We start from the raw sequence: 19,983 nt of genomic DNA, 5'->3' as shown, positions 1-19,983 counted from the left end.
CTATTGACCTCAAAGGGTATTAGATGACCTCCATTTGCCATAGCTTGGTGGAATGTCCAACCTGACTCTAGTCCCAGATTTATAACAAGGTGGGGGGAGACTTTTTCTCACACTCTTGTGCACATTGATCCTATTCCAGAGTATAACTTACAGAGAAATCTCTTATACAAAAATCAAATATGGTTCATGTCGAAGATTTCCCCAAAAGTGATTAATAGGATTTTTCTTAAAAAGTACTTTATGTACAAAATAGCTAATATTAGATATAAGATAGCAATTTATTTCCCTTACTATAAAGGAAATGCTTAAAATACTAGCATTATGGGTATACATTAACAAATATTAAAAACATGAGACAATACCTTAATACCTCTAACTCATTCTCTTGGACAGCAAATATTCCCAATGGATAAGTTGGACTGTTGAAAAGAGATTTCAGATTCATCTTGGTTCTATATTGTCCAAGCAATTCACAGTCTCAATATTCTGGACAGCCAGAAAATGTCTTAAAATTTATTGTCCCTTTCAGCTCTAGCATTCTGCTGATGATCATTTTCTACTCCAAGAAGGTTGTAGTTGTATCTAACAGCCCCAAACCAGGAACTCTAGACCTCTTGAATTCATGTGGCAGCCACTAAATCTGGAAAAGCCCATCTCTTATCATTGGGATCACTCTTCAATGATATGTGCTTGAGGAAACATAAATCATGAGAGGCAATCATGGACTTGAGGTGCCATCTCTGATAAGTTAGCATATATTGACTGCCAAATCATGTGTGCTTGTTACAAACCACCATAGTTGCTTGGTGAAAAAAAAGGAAAGAAATCATCCTCTGTGGGAGTTTTCACTCATATGTGTCCCTGAAGCAATGATCCCACTAAAAGAAAGGAGTGAAACTTTTCCACAATTCTTACATTGTCCTTCCAGTTAGATTGTGAGCTCCTTAAACTCAGAGACTGCGGTCTGTATGTGTGTGTCTTTTAATTTTTTATTTTTATGGTATATATTTTTTTCCAATTACAAGTAAAGATAGTTTTAAACATTCATTTTTCTAAGATTTTGAGTTCTAATTTTCTCTCTCTCTCTCTCTCTCTCTCTCTCTCTCTCTCTCTCTCTCTCTCTCTCTCTCTCTTTTGCTTCCCCCCCTCTCCCCAAAACAGCATGTAAATTAATGTCCATTATCCTTGTACACTCAATTTTTAATGTATTTTCATATGAGTCATGTTGAGAAAGAAAAATCAGAACTAAAGGGAAAAACCACAAGAAAACAACCAAAAAAAAGGATTCCTCATTCAGTCTCCATAGTTCTTTTTCTGAATGAGGATCATATTTTCTATCTAGTCTATTGAAATTGTCTTGAATCACTATATTGGTGAGAAGAACTAATTCTATCACAATTGATCTTCACACAGTCTTGCTGTGTTTTCCTTCAGTGTTTTCCTTCAAACAGGGACTGTCTTTTGACTCTTTTTATATCTCCAGCATTTACCACAGTTCCTGATACATTAACCAATACTTAATAAATGTTCATTAACTGACTTACTCTTATACGCTACTGAGGGGACAATGTCTCCTTCTTCAGCTGCGAATCAACTTTGAGACAACTCCAGAATGTCATGGGATTACAAGAATCAATCAGGAGCTGAGAGATCACATGTGTCATTTAACAAGGCAGACCTATCCCTATGTATGGGGCCATGGGATGATCCCCTGAGTAGAAGCATTGCAATATGAGAGGGAACATTTGGAATACTTTGGGAGTAAGACCAGGGAAGAAATTTGAAAACTATTTGATTAGAGAAAAATTCTTCTGAGGAAGTAGAGTAATATTGTGCAAGAGGAATTGGCTCAGTAAGCAGACTGCTTGGGTTTTAGTTCCTTCTGACCCTCACAAGCTGTTTGAATACACACAAATCTACTTGGACTTCAGTTATTTCGTTTGTAAAAATAAGGAAGTTTGACTGAATGACTTTTGATGATCTAGGATACTATATGCTTATGGAAGACTTATAGTCTCATTAAAAAGATTTATGTGTGTACATACATGCACATTAATTGTCCACGGTAAAAGAGTTCTCAATCTGCCAAACATGGTTTCATATTCTTTTTTTTTTTTTTGCTGAGGCAATTGGGGTTAAGTGACTTGCCCAAGGTCACACAGCTAGGAAGTGTTAAGTGTCTGAGGTCATATTTGAACTCAGGTCCTCCTGACTTCAGGGCTAGTGCTCTATTCACTGCATCACCTAGCTGTCCCTTTCATATCCTTTTTGCATTAACACATTTAACATAGAGTAGAACCTGGCACTTTTCAGAAAAACCATAAATATTTTTATAGCACAAATAATTTCTATTGAAATGAGAAAGGAAAAATGTAGCTCATGGCATTCACAATAAGGGTATCCATTCTCATGGATCTAGCTATACAGTTGAGGGAAATGGAAAGGCAGAGTAACTTCTGCAAATTAGCTTCTGGCTTGTACTATCTCACCTGGTATTTCAGACATTATTTAATCCAACTTTGCTCAAAGACCTGCAGTGAGAAGAAATTCACTACCCCTTTAAGCAGTCCATTCCACCTTGCTCAAATTGTTTTCCTGACATTAAAATTAAATTTGCTTCTTTGCAAATAGGTGGTTGATGGGCAATCCCCTCAATTTCCAATTCATTGATACAACAAAAAAAAGCTGCTATAATTTTTTTTTTTAAATAAAAATAGGCCTTTCCCTCCTTTCTGTTTTTAAAATCTCTTTGAGGTATAGACACAGTAGTGGTATTGCTAGATCAAAAAGTATGCACAATTTTATAGCCCATTGGCCGTTTTAAAAAGCTGTAGATAAGCAATGGCTCCTTATTAGTCACTGTGACTATTGTATCTTTAAAATAAGGATTATTAGGGAAGAGCCAGGAAGAATCCTCTGATCAATAGGCAATAAAAAAAGATGAATTCTATCTTCCTATCTATTAAGTATACCACGTGGAACTTTGCTAGCAGTCCCTTGGATTTCTAGCGAGAGGAGAGACTTCTTTCTCATCTGAGAACATGTTGGCTATGAATATATTATCACTGAGAATACGTATTTGTATAGATGAGCCCAAGACTGGGCCTTAAGTCCAGGCTTTTCTATTTTGTATTTTCTTCTCTGAATATAGGTCACAAGCAATGATTCTGAAAAATGGGCATTTGAAAATATTTTTAGCCAGATGCTAATTGACCTAAAATGCAGTCCAGAATCTGAAGAGATTGTATCAATGCTCAGATAATTTTTAAAGAAATTATTATTTTACTAAATATAAATGCTCAGGATATACAAGTACAGCATTCCAAGTTTCCTTTCATGAGGATATATTTTGATTAAAAATAGTCATATAATTAGATTACTTACAATAGTCATATAAATAAATAAGTTTCCCGACCTGAAGAACTATTCTCCTTTCTTTGCACCATTTTATATAAACTCCCCCTCAAAACAGGTCTTAGTGAATTTAGTTCGTTCCCTCTTGGGAACCAGTGGTTCTATGACCAATGGCTACATTTAGGTTTTAAATCATTAAGGCCATGTAGCTTAATTATTCCCAATCAGGCCCAAGATATTTCCTCTAATTATCCATATCTTAGAGGAAAAGATATAGATTACTAGCTGAAATTGCCAAGAGCATCCTACAACTAAAGGTATTAAGAGAGGCAAAGTCATATATGGCTTGCCAGAATATACTCCAACTATGGAGATAGTGGAGAGGTGCCCCTCTTAGAGTCTTGAGTCAATGATAGGTACAAGCCCAGGATTAAAGATATCACAGGCTAGTATGTATGAGAAGGTTAATAAACAATTCAAGCTATCCACAAGTGCCAAGTTCTGTTAATCAGTGACCAAACTCACATAGGATCATCCAGGACAAATGAAAGAAGTGCTGACCTCTGAAGCCAAGTGCTCCCAATCATCCTAGGATACATAATATGTGCATTTGGAATATATGTAATGTGTGGCATTTGACTTATGTGTTTGCTGTATATGGCCATATTAAACATTTTTGCTACATGTGATTTTATGAAATATTATACAATGTTAAACAAGTTGCTTTTTGCATATGATCTATGTATTTTGCTAGTAAATATAACTCTTGTCGTGTGATACTAGATGGTTTACACTATATTGAGATTTGTGTCTTTGCTATTGATTATATGCTATATATTATATTCATCACATGCCTTAAGGCTAGAGTCATGTAATTCTAACATAAATGTCATGCCTGTGTAGCATTTAACCTGCCCCACCATCCTGACCTCTCTCTTTCTCATATCTTAGTATTTTATATACTTTTATTTCTTTTGTATTTTTATGGAATAACTATCACTTAAAAAATTAATAGCATTGTATTTTTCCAAATACAAGCAAAAATAATTTTCAATATTCATCTTTGCAAAACTTTGTGTTCCAAATTTTTCTCTTTCCTTACTACTGCCCCCTCTCCAAGATAGCAATCAATCTGATATAGATTAAACATGTATAATTCTTCTAAATGTACTTTCTTTCTTTTTTTTTTTTTTTTTTTTTGTATTATAGCTTTTTATTTACCAGATATATTCATGGGTAATTTTACAATACTGACAATTGCCTTTGAATCTTTGTTCCAATTTTTCCCCTCCTTCCCTCCCCTCCCCAGAAGGCAGGTCAGCCAATATATGTTAAATATGTTAGAGTATAAATTAAATACAATATATGTATACGTAACCAAAGAGTTGTTTTCTCTTTGCTATTTTTCAAACAAGACCCTCCACCTTCCGACTTTGAGCATTTTCACTTGCTGTTCCTCAAGCATGGAATTCTCTTCATCTCTACTTCCTGGCTTCCCTGATTCCCTTCTAGCTAAAATCCCACTTTCCTCAATCCCTCTAAATTCTAGTGCCTTCCTTTTGTTGAATCCCCAGTACTTAGGACAGTATACATAGTAAACGCTTATTAAATGTATATTGATTGTGTAATTAATTGTATATTGTATGTGCATTGTATGGTACAGTTGAATGCTAACAATTTATGTTGAGACTTCCAATTCCAAGATGGCAGAGTGAGGAAGGACTCTTCGAAAGCTCTCCCATATTCCCCTTCAAGTAACTAGAAAACTACCTTGGAATTGATGTATTGATCTAATTGATCCAAGAAGCAGCTTGTCAGCTCAGCAAGAAAGGTCTGTCTCACTGCTGAGGAGAGAGGTCCAGCAGCAACAGCTACAGCAGCAACCAGCCTTAGAGCAAGGGGCCTGCACCAGACTTTGAGCCTAAGGCAATCCATCATCCATGCCCTGCTTCTGAGACAAATAAGCAGTCTGTGCAGCAAAGCAAGGTCCCATCCCAGCGACCTCTTGCCCAGTACAAGTCGCCAGGGAGGCCTTGACCCCATTGTTGGCCAGTAATGAAGGGGATGGCCCACGGTAAGACCCCATTCTGGGCCTAACAGCAGATAGAGCCTGTTTCCATAGCAACCCAGCAGCAGGGCCCCATTCTTGGAGTAGATCAGCAAGTAAACCCCACATCCAGGGGAGGTCCATCCCCCAGAAGAGAAGACTATCCTTCAGAGAAAGCAAGCAGTTAATTCCTGAAGCCTAGTGAAAGGTCACAGTAAGACCCAGAGGCCCAGCACAAAAAGCTTGGAACAGTGCAGGATCAGAGCCCAACTGTCACATAAAAACACCAAGGCCAAAAAAAATGAACAAAAACAAACAAACAAAAAAGAGCTTGATGATAGAAATTAAATAGGTGATGATAGGAAGGACCAAAACACAAACTTAGAAGAGAACAATACTGTCAAAAGGACTATATATATAAGACCTCAAAGAAAAATGTAATTTGGTCTCAGACCCAAAAAGAATTCCTAAAGAGCTGAAAAATGATTTAAAAAATCAAATTATAGATGAAAAATTGGTAAAAGAAATGAGGGTACTGCAAGAAATCATAAAAAAAGAGTCAATACCATGGGAAAAGATATATAAAATTTTACTGAAGAAAATAACTTCCTAGAAATAAAATAGGTCAAATGGCAAAGGAAGTACAAGAGTTCAATGAAGAAAATAATTCCTTAAAAATTAGAATTGAACAAGTAAAAACTAATGACTCTATGACATGATAAAACAAAATTAAAAGAAAGGAAGGAAGGAAGGAAAGAAGAAAGAAAAAGTGAAATTCTTCAGTAAAAAACTGACTTGGAAAATAGATCCACTGAGCAGACTGATTTCAGAAAAACCTGGAAAGATTTATATGAATCGATGCTGAGTGAATCAAGCAGAACCAAGAGAACATTATACATGGTAACAAGATTACGTGATAATCAACTATGATGTATTTGACTTTTCAAGATAATTCCAGTAGGCTCGGGATGAAAAGTGCCATCTGAATTCAGAGATAAGAACTATGAAGACTGAATGTAGATCAAAGCATAGTATATTCCTTTTTGTTTTTATTTGTCTTTTCCTTTCTGGTCTGCTTTTTCTTACACAACATAACAAATGTGGAAATATTAAAGGATTGCACATATTTAACCTATATCAGATTGCTTGCTGTCTTGGGAAGGGGCGAGATAAGGGAAGAAGGAAGAAAAATTTGGAACATTTTTGGAAAAATGAATGTTGAAAATTATATTTGTATTTAAAAAATAAAATACTATTAAGAAAAAATGTTATAAATAAAAATAATAAAACAATTGATATACAAAAACCCAAAACAAAATAAAAACAAAAGAATTAAAACAGATCCAGGAGACATACTACAAGAATTCTTGAACTACCTGGAAAACCTTGATTCTAAAAAGGAAAAAAAAAAGTTTCAAGAAATTACCAATGAAAAATTCCTTGATAAATTAGAACCAAAAGACAAAATAGAAATTGAAAAAATACACCATTTACCACCTGAAAGAGATCCCAAAATGAAAACTGCTAGAAACATCATAACCAAATTCCAGAACTCTCAAATCAAGAAGAAAGTACAAATTATCATGGAGCTGCAATCAGGATTATACAGGATTTGGCAGTTTCCACATTAAAGAACAATGGGAAGACTTGAAATATGATATACTAGAAGGCAAAAGGGAATTATTATGTAAGAATCACCAACCTAGTAAAATTGAATTATCTTTCAGGGGAAAAATGGAAATTTAACAAAATAGAGAATTTTGAAGCATTTCTAATAAAAGACCAGAACTGAATAAAGAATTTGACCTTCATATATAAGATTTAAAGGAAACATAATAAGGTAAAAAAAGAAATAAGAGAAAATGTAAGAAATTAAGAGTGAATTGTTTATTTTTCTATCTGGCAAGATAATATTTGTTACTTGTAAGAGTTATTACTATAAGAGCATTTAGGAGTATATATAGACAAGAACTGTATATAAGATGATTTTAATGGGATGATATCCTCAAACCCCAAAATTTCATTGGAAGGAGGGAGGAGATTGAATAAGATAAATTATGTCATATAAAAGAGGCATGAAAGAGCTATTATAATAGAGGGGAAGATGGAGGGAATGGTGGACTAATCTTAAACCTCACTCTCATCAAAATTGGCTCAAAGAGGGAATATTATACAATCTCAGTTGGAAATAAAATCCATCTTACCCTATAAGGAAGTATAAAGGAACAGGGATAATAGAAGAGAGAAGGCAACTAATAAAAAGAGAATGTGATGATCAAAAGTAAGTAACTTTTGGGGACAAGGAAGGGGGAGGTAAGAAGGATGAATGTTATGAAGGAAAATACACAGTTATGATTATGAATGGGATGAACTCACCCATAAAGCAGAAGCAGAAATCAGAATGCAAAAAAAGATAGTCTAGCTATCCCATATATCAAGCTGTATTATAAAGCAGTATTTATCAAAGCAATCTAGTAATGGCTAAGAAATAGAGTGTGACAAAAAAGGAAAATGTTGGATGGGGATGTGGTAAAACTGATGCACTATTGGTAGAGTAAACTGATCCATTCATTCTGAAGAACAATTTGAAACTATGTCCAAAGGGTTGTAGAATTCTGCATACACTTTGAAGCAATAGTACCATTACTAGGTCTAGATCCCCAGATATATCCAAAAAAGGGGGGGACTTATAATACAAAAATATTTATATCAGCTCTTTGTGTGGTGGCTAAGAATTGGAAATGTAATGGATGCTTATCAATTGGGTATAACTAAACAAGCTATGGTATATGATTACAATGGAATATTATTCTATAAGAAAACATGCAGAACAATTTCAAAAACACCTGGAGAGAGAGTTACATGAAATGATACATTGTGAAGTAAATAGAAGAAGAATGAGGTACATAGTAACAGCAATATTGCTGATGAAGAATTGCAAGTGACTTAGCCGTTTTCAGCAATACAATGATGCAAGACATTCCCAAAGGACTAATGATGAAGCATACTATCTGCTTCCAGAGGAAAAAAACTAATATTGATTGAATACAGATTGAAATATGCTATTTTCCACTTGCATTTTTTCTTTTGAGTCTTGTACAAAATGATTTAAAATATAAATGTTTATATCATTGCTCATGTATAACCTATATCTGATTGCTTATTGTCTGAAGGAAGGGGAAGTAAGGAAGGAGAGGGAAATGTTAAAAAAAAAAAAAGAAAGAAAAAAAACAATTTATGTTGGGAAGGATTGTTATAGGAGTTCCTATATATTCAGGTAATTGGAAAGTTTTTGGAAGAAGAATGTTGGAAGATTGAAGCACTGTGTGTGTATTGAGGAAGAGTAAGAGACAAAGACAGAAACAGAGACCAATACACAGATAGACAGAGGGAAATAAAAGAGTGGGAGATACTTTGCATCTTTTCACATTTAATGTTGTGGTTTCTTGGCTTCTTTGCTTAGTCACCAATCCTCTCTGATGCATTTTATTAATCAAGGGAACAATAGAGTCTACATGTTGATCAAGCTTTATTTACTTAAGTTGGAAAGGGTTTTTTTTGTCTTATGAGTTATTTTACATATGTATACATGAAATATATTTGCAAATGCACACAAACCTCTGGGTGCTATGATTTTAGTGAGGTGTCTGATAATCCTATTCACTACCCTTCAGGTTATTCACAGAATTTCATAGATGGAAAGAATCTTAGAGATCATCTAATCTCTCTTGTTTGACAAATGAGGAAATTTGAGATCCAGAGATAAGATGAATCTTTCCTGAAGTCACATGGACAGTTAATGGCAGAGATCCACCTAGAATCCCAGGATGTGGTATCCCAAATTCCCAGAATTCTAGAATCCAAGGTACAGTATGTTCTTCCAATGTAGCACTCTAACCAGTGCTGAGGAAAAGACAGTTTTATTGAGAGACAGTAGCTCCTGTTTGGATAATGCCTAGATATAGTTTAACTATTGGATATTAAAATAGGGAAGTATAAGGGTTGCCACCCTACGCTCTGTTGACAGAGACCCCAAAAAGTTTAGTTTAGGCTGTGTACTGTTCTGAGCTCTAAATAATTTGATGCCTCTAGCAAAGAATCTCTTTGTTCTAACTAAGACTCAGAAAGGAATAGGAAAACCACTCACTGCTTTTTAAAAATGTTTTTTTTTTTTTCTGAACTTAATGAACTGCCAACAAGATAAGCATTTTTATATACAAAACAAAACAGAAAAAGAGACTTGTACATGCAGCTGTGAATTTGCAGCTGGCAAAACTTGCTTCTGCTTTCCAGTTGTAACAAATTCATGATGTTCTTTTTATCTGTTTCCTACTGATGATCTTTTTGTTCTCCTTTGTGTATTTTATTTCATTATAACTATGTTAAGGTAGCAACACATTATGGGGCTGATCACTGATTTTAAAAAAATGTTTCAATGACAATCTTAATTTTTTTTTTCTTTTCATTGTGGCAATCTTATCACTAGTTCTTGCCTTGTTTTGAAAGAAAAACAAAATCTTTCTTAACAAAACAAAACATATGCTTATATGCATAGTCAAGCAAAACAAATACCAAAATCATCCAAATCTGAAAACATGTCTCATTTTGCATCTTGAGTCCATCAACTCTGTCAGGAAGTGGGTAGTATTGCTTATCCACTGGTCCTCTGAAATTCCACCTGGTCATTGAGTTGATTAGAGATTTTAAAAAATCTTTCAGAATTGTTTTTCTTTATACTTCTATTCCTCTTCTATTAAAGAAGTGAGGACTATGGATATGGATGGTTCATTGATTATTCTTTTTTTTTTCTTTTTTTTCAAAATTTAGGAAATTGTTGACATCTGGTCACAATCTGGATGATCAGCCACTTAAGAATCCTTATCATCATATTTTTGTACAGCAAAATAACTGTATAGACATGTATACATATATTGTATTTAATATGTATTGGTCAACCTGCCATCTGGGGAGGGGGTGGGGGAAAGGAGGGGAAAAATTGGAACAAAAGGTTTTGCAATTGTCAATGCTGAAAAATTACCCATGCACATATCTTGTAAATAAAAAGCTATAATAATTATTAAAAAAACTAAAAAAAAAAAAAAGAAAAAAAAAAAAAGAAAAAAGAATCCTTATCACAGTTTTCTCGTACCATGCTTTTGCTCATACCTTTCCTGTATAAAACCTTCCTACTTTCCTCCTCCCCTCTCCCCCCACTCCCCGTCATTCTATCTTCTTGTGTGGAATTAACTGAGTGAAGACACTTCCATGGGAATATAGCTTTAAACTAAAGCCTTAATTGCGACTTGAGATTTTATAATAATAGAGCTGTAGGTAAAAGTTACAGGTGTTTATCCCCTCCTGTTTCCCACTACCTCTTAATGAGGTTCTGTCAAATTCTGGGGAAGAGCTTAATATTTGCTTCAGCAGTCCTGCTATACCTGTCTTGTTCCCTCTATTGCCTTCTCTCCCAAATGAATTTTTATTAGATGTGAGAATGATATCCTTAAGTCTAGCCTGTCAGCAAAACAATCCTAATTTGTAGCATCTGTTGATTTCCAAGATGTAAATATTCATATGAAAATTTAACAAGTGGTTTGAGCTGGTTTGAACTGGTTCCAGCATACCTTCAAATTAAATTGAGGCCTGAATTAGAATCTTTTTTGTATGTAAATACAAGTAAGTTATTTTTCATATTTCTGATCTTCTTCATAAACTTCACTGACTTCATAAAAATGCTACTTCTCTGGCAGAGCCATTATGAAGAGAAACACTTTAGAAATCTTTTTTTTTTTTCCCCCCTGAGGCTGGGGTTAAGTGACTTGCCCAGGGTCACACAGCTAGGAAGTGTTAAGTGTCTGAGACCACATTTGAACTAGGGTCTTCCTGAATTCAAGGCTGGTGCTCTATCCACTACGACACCTAGCTGCCCCTAGAAATCTTAAAGTACTCTGTAAATGTACTCTATTATTACACAAAGCACTGAAGTTCAGGGTTGTAAGAGGCTATCATTCTCACATCTAATAAAAATTCTCTTGGGAGGGAAGGCAATAGAGGGAACAAGACAGGTATAGTAGTACTGGAGAAATGATGTCCTGTCCCTCAGAATTTGGCTCATGTTTCTACAAGGGATAAAGACAAGAAGGCAAGCCCCAGAAGAGGAGGACCACTGCAATGGCACCCTGAGAGTGGTGACCCCACAGTGACTATTGTTACATGGTGATATAGTCATGCATCTTAATCTGATGCATGGTGATCTGTTGCATGGTGGTTACAATGGGAAAGAGGTGGATAGAGCACCAGCCTTGAATTCAGGAAGACCCTAGTTCAAATGTGGTCTCAGACACTTAACACTTCCTAGCTGTGTGACCCTGGGCAAGTCACTTAACCCCAGCCTCAGGGGAAAAAAAAAAAAAGATTTCTAAAGTGTTTCTCTTCATAATGGCTCTGCCAGAGAAGTAGCATTTTTATGAAGTCAGTGAAGTTTATGAAGAAGATCAGAAATATGAAAAATAACTTACTTGTATTTACATACAAAAAAGAGTGGTATTTAGCATAGTGCATAGTACTAAGTAGGTGCTATATAAACGCTTATACCTTTCCCTTTTCCCATAGAAGCACTAGGATATGGGCTTGATTATGCCATAGAATAAGATCATCATTATATATAATATTATAAAGCATTATCTCTTTGTGTTTTAATTTATCTATAAAATGAGAAAGCTGAACTCAATGATTTTAGAGATCTAAAATCTCTTCCAGCTCTAAAACTATGAAATTTTGCTGCTTACTTTACAAACTGAGTTTGCAGTAAAACATAATGGGAAGAGCCTGGATCTGAAGCCAGAAGCCCAGCTGCACATTTGCTAATTGTGACTTCAGAAAAGTCTCTTCTTGCTAGAACTGTTTCTTTTTCTGTAAAATGAAGGGGATGATCAAAATCAGAAATTCTTAACCTGGCATCTATGAACTTATTTTCTTAGTATTTTGATTACTGTATTTCAATACAATTAGCTTTCTTTAAGTCCTATGTAATTTTTTGTGCATTTGAAAGCATTTCAAGAAGTGCCTTCATTAAACTGCTAAAGGGATACTCAAAAATATTAAGAACCTCTTAGTTGATCATTTCTTATCTCTATGATTCTCTAATCCTATAAATTCTGTCTGAGAGAGGGGAAATGATTTGCGTAGATTCATAAAACTAATTAATTACGGGACATAGATTAGAATCTATATCTCCTATCTCCCAGTTGGAGCTAAGAGAAGACATCCCAAACTTGGTTGTCAAAAAGATTAAGTCCAGCCCATGGGTTACTAGGCAGCTATATGGTATAGTAGACAGAGTGCTAAGTCTGGATTCAGGAAAATAAGGTGTTCAAATCCAGTCTCAGTTACTTACTAGCTATGTGATTCTGGCCAAGTCATTTGTTCTCTGTTTGCCTCAATTTCCTCAATTGTAAATTGGGTATAATAATAGCACCTAACTCCCAGAATTGTTGCAAGGATCAAATGAGAAAATGACTGTTAAGTACTTAGTATGGTGCCTTGCATTAAGCACTATATATTATTTACTTTTTTTTTAGAACATTTTATTAGCTATTATTGTCAGCTAAAAGAGAATGAGGATGGAAGAGTTATCGAAATAGAAACCTCTGGCATGACAAAGATGAAATTCTTGGAATTATTATATATCTTCTGAGGAGATTCATTGATATTTAGCCTTAGGAGGATTGTAGGGAAATAAGTCATAAGTTGGGCATCAGACCATCAACAAAGGTCTCATAGATCTAGAATCAGTTTAGAAAAGTACAAAGTAGGAAGAGTCTTCTACTTTTTACCACCAATATTCAGAGCTACTGACTGCCCAGCCCCTGAATAGCTCATCATCAAACACATACTTTGGCTTGAAGTTTCTCAAAGTGATAGCCAGATCACAAACTGGAAAATCCAAGAGCTGACATTTGTATACATATTTTAAGTTTATAGAGCACTTTTTTATATATACTACATTAGATTACCATAAAAAATCCTTTTTTTCAAGTAACAAGTATATCAGTCTGTTATTCCCATTTCTCATCAAGCAAAACATTTTTAAAAGCTCTCAATATATATGTACATAGCCAAGTAAAACAAATGTCTACATTAGCCACATTCTCACAAAAATTGTGTGTCTCTTTCTGCCTTTTTAATTTATCAATTCTCTGTCAGGAGATGAGGGATGTGTTTCATTTTTATTCTTTGAGACTTATGGCTTGTCATTGTGGTACAGTGAGTACAATGTCCAAATGAGTTGGTTCAAATTTGACCTCAGACTCTTAGTAATGGTATGATCCTGGGCAAATCATTTAATCCTCTTTACCTCAGCTAGAGAAGTACATGGCAAACCACACCAGTATGTTTGCTAAGAAAATCCAAAATGACTCACAAAGTTTCATATGACCGAAAACGACTAAACAATAATTAGAATTCTAAAATCTTTTAAAGATTTTTTTCTCTATAATATCATTTAGTTAATTGTTTTAGTTCTGCTCACTTTTCTCTGCATCAGTTCATTCAGTCTACTCCAAAGTTTTACATTTCATTGTTTTTTACATCAAAAAAATTGTGCAAAATAGGTCCATTGTTGTTTAGTCATTTTAGTTAGATCCAATTCTTCATGACCCCATTGGGGTTTTCTTAACAAAGATATTATAATGATTTGCTATTTCCTTCTGTGGCTCATTTTACAGATGGGCAAACTGAGGCAAACAGAGTTAAGTGATTTGCCCAGGGTCACACAGTTAGTGTCTGAAGTCAGATTTGAACTCAGGAAGGAATTCAGGCAAGCCCAGAACTCTAATCTACTGTCTTTACCCAGATGTCCCAATAAAAAGGTATTATTATCCTCATTTCGCAGAAGAGGAAACAGAAACTCAGTAATGTGAAATAAATGCTTGTTGACTGATTAAAGTAACTTAATAGGAGGCAGTGTGGAACAGTGGGAAGAACCCTGGCTCTAAAATCAGAGGACTTGGGTTCAAATGCTACCTCTGACCTGTATTACATGTAAAACCTTAGGAATGTCCCTTAACCTTCCTGGGCCTCAGTTTCCTCATCTGTAGAATGAGGGAGTTGGACCAGTTGGCTTTTGAAGTTCCCCCTCCCCCAATTTTAGAATTATCTTATGACTTTCAGATGGTTATATAATTAGTAAGTATCAGAGGAAAGATTTGAACCAGATTTCTCTGAGAATCTCTAGTTCAGTTATCTGGTTTTAAAGAACAGAAAACCAGGGCCCAGAGAAGGAAAGTTATTTGTCCAAGGTCACTTGGCTGGTAACCTGGTGGAGAGCAGCATTTAAAACCAAATTTCTCCTGACTCCACATCCAGCATTATCTCATGCTATCTTTTGACCTATGAAAATCAGAGTGATTTATACCAAATCACAATATCTGGTGGAACCCAAATCATAAAATCACAGAATTCATAACTGGAAGTCATTTTTGTCTTCAAACACACTCAAGCCTCTCATTCTTTTTTTTTGTTGTTGTTAATTTGGTTATTAATATGGCCAATTATACTGATAGTTTTCCTAATATTGAACCAGCCCTGCATTCCTGGTATAAATCCTACTTGCTCATAGTGTATTATCCTGGAGATGATTTTCTGTAGTCTTTTGCTAATATCTTAATTTAAGATTTTAGCATCAATATTCATTAGGGAGATTGGTCTATAATTTTCTTTCTCCACTTTCAACCTACCTGGTTTGTGTATTAGTACCATGTCTGTGTCACAAAAGGAATTTAGTAGGACTCCTTCATTCCCTATTTTTTCAAATAATTTATATAGCATTGGGGCTAATTGTTCTTTCAAGTCTCTCATTCTTAAAAATCATTCCCTATTCATAAAAGAGGGGAAAGAACCCACGTGTGCAAAAATATTTGTAGCAGCCCTTTATTCAATGGCAAAGAACTAGAAATTGAATGGATGCCTGTAATGGCTGAATAATATGAAGGCAATGGAATATTATTGTTCCATAAGAAATGTTGATCAGTCTGATCTCAGAAAAGCTTGGAAAGATTTACATGAACTGATGCTAAGTTAAGTAAGCAGAACCAAGAAATCATTGTACACAGTAAAAACAAGATTTTGTGATGATCCACTGTGATGGACTTGAATCTTTTCAACAATATGGTGATGCAAGACAAAGTCCAATCAACTTGAGATGGAAAATGTCATTTGCATCCAGAGAATTATGGAGACTGAATGTGGATTGAAGCATAGTTATTTTTATCTTGTTTTTGTTTTTTCATTTGTTTTTTTCTTTCACATGCTTTTTTCCCTTTTTATCTAATTTTTCTTGCACAGCATAACAAATATGGAAATATGTTTAAAAGAATTGCACAGAAAAATAACTAAGGACATGTATACATATATTGTATTTAACATATTTAACCTATATTGGTCTACCTGCCATCTAGGGAGGGGGTGGGGGGAAAGGAGGGGGAAAAATTGTAACAAAATGTTTTGCAATTGTCAATGCTGAAAAATTACCCATGCATATATCTTGTAAATAAAAAGCTATAATAAAAAAATAAAAGAATTGCACACATTTAACCTGTACCAGATTGCTTGCTGACTTGGGGAAAGGAAAAGGGAGGAGAGGAAGAAAAATTTGGAACACAGGTTTTGCAAAGGTGAATGATGAAAATTACCTTTGCATGTATTTGGAAAAATAAAATACTATTAAGAAAACTTTTAAAAATCAATATTGAAAACTATCTTTATATGCATTGGGGGAAAAACAACAAAATACCATTAAGAAAAAAATATAAAAATTCTTCACTTCACCCTACTTTAAGTTATGCTATATTTCTCCTATTTCTCTCAACCAAATTCCTTAAAAAACTGTTTATACTTACTTACCCCTACTTCCTCAACTCTCATCCCTCAGCCATGAGCAAATTTATCAATGATTTCTTAGTTGCCACATCTTTTGGTGTTTTTTTTTTCCCTCTGTGTTCACCCATCTTGAACTTTCTGCTTCATTTGACACTATCAACCACTCCTCTATTTCTGGATAGTCTCTTCTCTCTAAATTTTTGTGACACTACTCATTCTTGATTTGCCTCCTACTGGCCTGCTTGGTCCTTTTTTAGATTTCTGTGCTGACTTAACCTCCCTACAACACTCCCTAATTTTAAGTGTTCCTGCAATTCTGAATTAGGCTTTCCTCTCTTCTGGGCATTGTCCTAGACTCCTCACTCTTATTCCCCCATATTCAGTCAGTTGCTAAATCTTGCTATTTCTGTTTTTATGGTGTCTTTTGTACTCTACCTTTCTCTATGTTTACAGAGCTATCACCTTAATTGATCTTCCTGCCTCATGTCTCTCCCCATTCTAGCTAATCCTATATACTGTTGTCAAAATGATTTTCTGTAAACTCACATTTGACTTTCTAATCCTTACTCAATTAATTCCAATGAAGTCCTATTAGTTCTAGGATCAAATATAAACTTTTCTATTTAGCTTTTATCATCTCTTACCACGTAGGCCTCATTTATAGTTTAAAACCTCATTGGAAATGTTTAAAACTCTCCCTCCAAGAAAGTGTAATTCAGCCAAAATTGACCTCTCTGTCCCTCAAACACATCATCTCCTCTTCGGTCACCATGTCTTTACAATGGCCTTTCCCCATGCTTGGAATGCCTTCCCTCTTTCCCTCTGCCTCCTTGAAGATGCAGCTCAAGCACCAGCATTTTGCTAATCTCATCTAATTATTTATGCCCTCTATTACAAATTACCATCTATTTAGCCATTTTGCACAGATTTGTTTTTATTCACTCGATACTTAAGCTGTGTGCATATATGTATACATGTATGTGCATACACACACAATTATGTCTTCTCCATTATAATGTAAGCTCCTTATGAATAAGGATTATTTCATTTATTGCACACGCAGCAGGGCGTGTGTGTAAATCTCTCCAGGCTCCTCCGGAGCCTCGCACGCTGCTTCTCCCAGCATGGGCACACTCCATCACACTCCCAGATGACGGATTGTTCAGCCATCATCATGTATGTTTAGCATATAACAAATGGCTTAATAAATGTCATAGGATCATAGATTTTGTTTTGTTGAATAACATAGAGATAATGTGATCTGATTCTCTTTTTTTCTCTTTCTTTTTCTCTTAGTCTCTCTTTCCTTCTCCCTATCTGTTTCTGTCTTTCTGTTGGTCTTTCTCCCTTCCCCCCCCACCACAGAATTTTATAGATAAAAATACTGATACAAAGAGACATTGAATGATTTGTACAAGGTCACACAGTTATTAAGTAGCAGATGGAAGAGTCACTCCCAGGTCTTCTGACTTCCAATTCTGGACATTCTATCACATTGCCTTCCAATCTCATTTTATAGAGAAGGGAACAGAGTTCTAAAGAGAAGCAATTTGCTGAAGATCACACAAGTGTTAAGTGTAAATTTAGGGCTTGAATATAGATCTTCTGATTTTAAATTAAATGCTTTTTTCCACTATAATTCTGTGAATACCAGAGAAGTTCTCAGACATTCAAAGGGAAATATGATTTCTCCTCAATTCAGACATTCCCTCCAACAAAATCCACCTATATTAGGTCACAGAAATTAATCTGTAATGTTCAAAGATAAACGATTTGAAAAATTAATTCAATAACTTTACTACAGGGATACAGGGCACAGGAACAATACATTTTCATTTATCTAGTGAGTAGTTAATAGAAGGTTGTAGACTAATGGGAATTGTTCCACATTGAAAAGGAAATAAATGAGATGGAAATCTTATTGATTGGGTTTTAAAATATAAGGAACCCAAGAAAGCTTGCTTAATTGAGGTGGGCTAGGGAAAGAGAAATAAAATGGCATATTTATTGTAACTGAAAAACCCTCTTCTAGAAGGAAACAGCAAATCTCAGGCTGCTAAATACCACCATCTTGTGGCCAGAAAAGTGAACTCTGCCAATCTGGTTTTGTAGATGCCAAATAGGATTAAGTCTAATGTTTTTCTTATGGAAGTGGGGTGATTAAATGGCATTGATATTTCACACTTTAAAACTATGATTTAAGGAAGGTGGTCTAATCTAATATTCCTCCTGAATTAAAAGTGGCAGTGTGATATTAATAGGTTATCATTAATCTCTTTGTGTACAAATCCTGTAGGGCTATTACTCAGTACCCCTACTATTATGTTATACCCTGCTATGTATAGTACTTTTTAGTGGGAGAAGCACTATCTTCACAATTACAATGGCAAAAATGTATTGTCCACTTATTAAAATACCTAGAGGTCTTTCTAAGATCAATTCTGAATGCCTCTACTTTTTCTCTAGGGAAATTATATAAACATATGAAATAAGGCATTTGCTCAAGATTCCACAGACAGCCTTTTAAAGAAACCGAGGCCATACAAATCCTCTTTGCTATATTTCAGGCAATGAAAGTATTACTAATAACATACTTAATTGACATTTATTATAGTTAGCATGTTTGTTTTAAGACAAACTTATTACATAGCAGAATGGTACATCTTTTGTACATACATACAATTTATAATACATTGTAGTCCCTTATGTAATTAACATGTATAGAATGTTTACAACCATTTTATAGAGTTTTAATATAATTTTACTATGCTAAATTGCTATAAAGGTTAATAGTCATATATTTGCTTTTATGGAATATTGTTGTTGCTAGTTAAAAGTTAATTTAATGTCATATACCTGTGAGCAACATAAATTCCTCACACTCTCTCAGATTTGATCTCCTATAATCCCATTCCTCTTTCCCTTTCTTCTCTCCATTGAAATGTTCCTGGGGAGAATATGATTTTTTTAAAAGTCAGCACCCTGGCCAGGGAGAGTGGGGAAGCTGAGAATTGTGAGTTGAGTCAGCACTACTAGAAAGGACAGAGCTGAGTAGCTCACAGCTGAGTTTAATTATGAGAACATAATGGCTAAAGCGGGTGTAGGGAGAAGGAAGAGGGTACTTAACAGCTGGTAATTACCAGCTGCTATTGTGGAGGCTTGTAACAGCTGCAGTTTCCTACTCCTAGGTAAGTCTCTAGAGTTAAAGAAGGGCAGGGCTGTGTAGTTGGGATACTTGAGATACTTGAGATATTTCATTAGTTATGTCACCATTCTTCTTCAAGGATAATGACTTTGGGGAATACAAGCAGGAGAACTGAATCTGTATTTTTTTTTCTTTTCCTTCTCAATTTCTTCTACAGCTGTTGTATAGTATTAAGGTCTCTGGAGATGGAGTCAGAAAGATTTGGGTTGAAATCCCACCCATAGACACTAGCTGTGTGATTTTGGGCAAATCAATGCAATCTCACTGTCCTTCAGTTTCCTCATCAGTAAAATGAGAGACTGGATTCCATGGTCCCTTCTTATTCTAAATTTATGATACTATGATATCTCCATTGTGTGGGGTTCAGTCTTTTTGAATTAATTCCTAGAACTACAAAGACTGAATGTAGATCACAACATAGTATTTTCACCTTTTGTTGTCTTTGTTTTCTTATTTTTTCTTTCTCATTTTTCCCTTTTGATCTGACTTTTCTTGTTCA

General features: G+C 34.9%; 2 protein-coding genes across 6 annotated transcripts in view; one reads left to right on the top strand and one right to left on the bottom strand.

Moving 5' to 3' along the window:
* The window catches only part of UBAP1 (ubiquitin associated protein 1), a 100,458-nt gene extending 81,178 nt beyond the window's left edge, over positions 1 to 19,280 (bottom strand). Inside the window, exon 1 of one of the 3 annotated variants that reach the window (XM_074280221.1) lies at positions 19,136 to 19,280. The gene's annotated coding sequence lies outside the window, so the exon portion shown is untranslated. Of the gene's footprint in view, positions 1 to 5,124; positions 5,481 to 19,135 lie in introns of those variants that run through there. The other 2 variants (XM_074280219.1, XM_074280216.1) reach the window with 2 other exon arrangements.
* The window catches only part of LOC141550036 (uncharacterized), a 52,133-nt gene that overhangs the window by 6,243 nt on the left and 25,907 nt on the right, over positions 1 to 19,983 (top strand). Inside the window, exon 1 of one of the 3 annotated variants that reach the window (XM_074280223.1) lies at positions 19,378 to 19,467. The exons of the other annotated variants lie outside the window; for them this stretch is intronic. The gene's annotated coding sequence lies outside the window, so the exon portion shown is untranslated. Of the gene's footprint in view, positions 1 to 19,377; positions 19,468 to 19,983 lie in introns of those variants that run through there. 3 annotated transcript variants of the gene reach the window in all.

This window comes from Sminthopsis crassicaudata, chromosome 1 (assembly GCF_048593235.1).
Source record: "Sminthopsis crassicaudata isolate SCR6 chromosome 1, ASM4859323v1, whole genome shotgun sequence".
NCBI classification, from domain to species: domain Eukaryota; kingdom Metazoa; phylum Chordata; class Mammalia; order Dasyuromorphia; family Dasyuridae; genus Sminthopsis; species Sminthopsis crassicaudata.
This window is presented reverse-complemented; position numbering and strand designations above follow the sequence as displayed.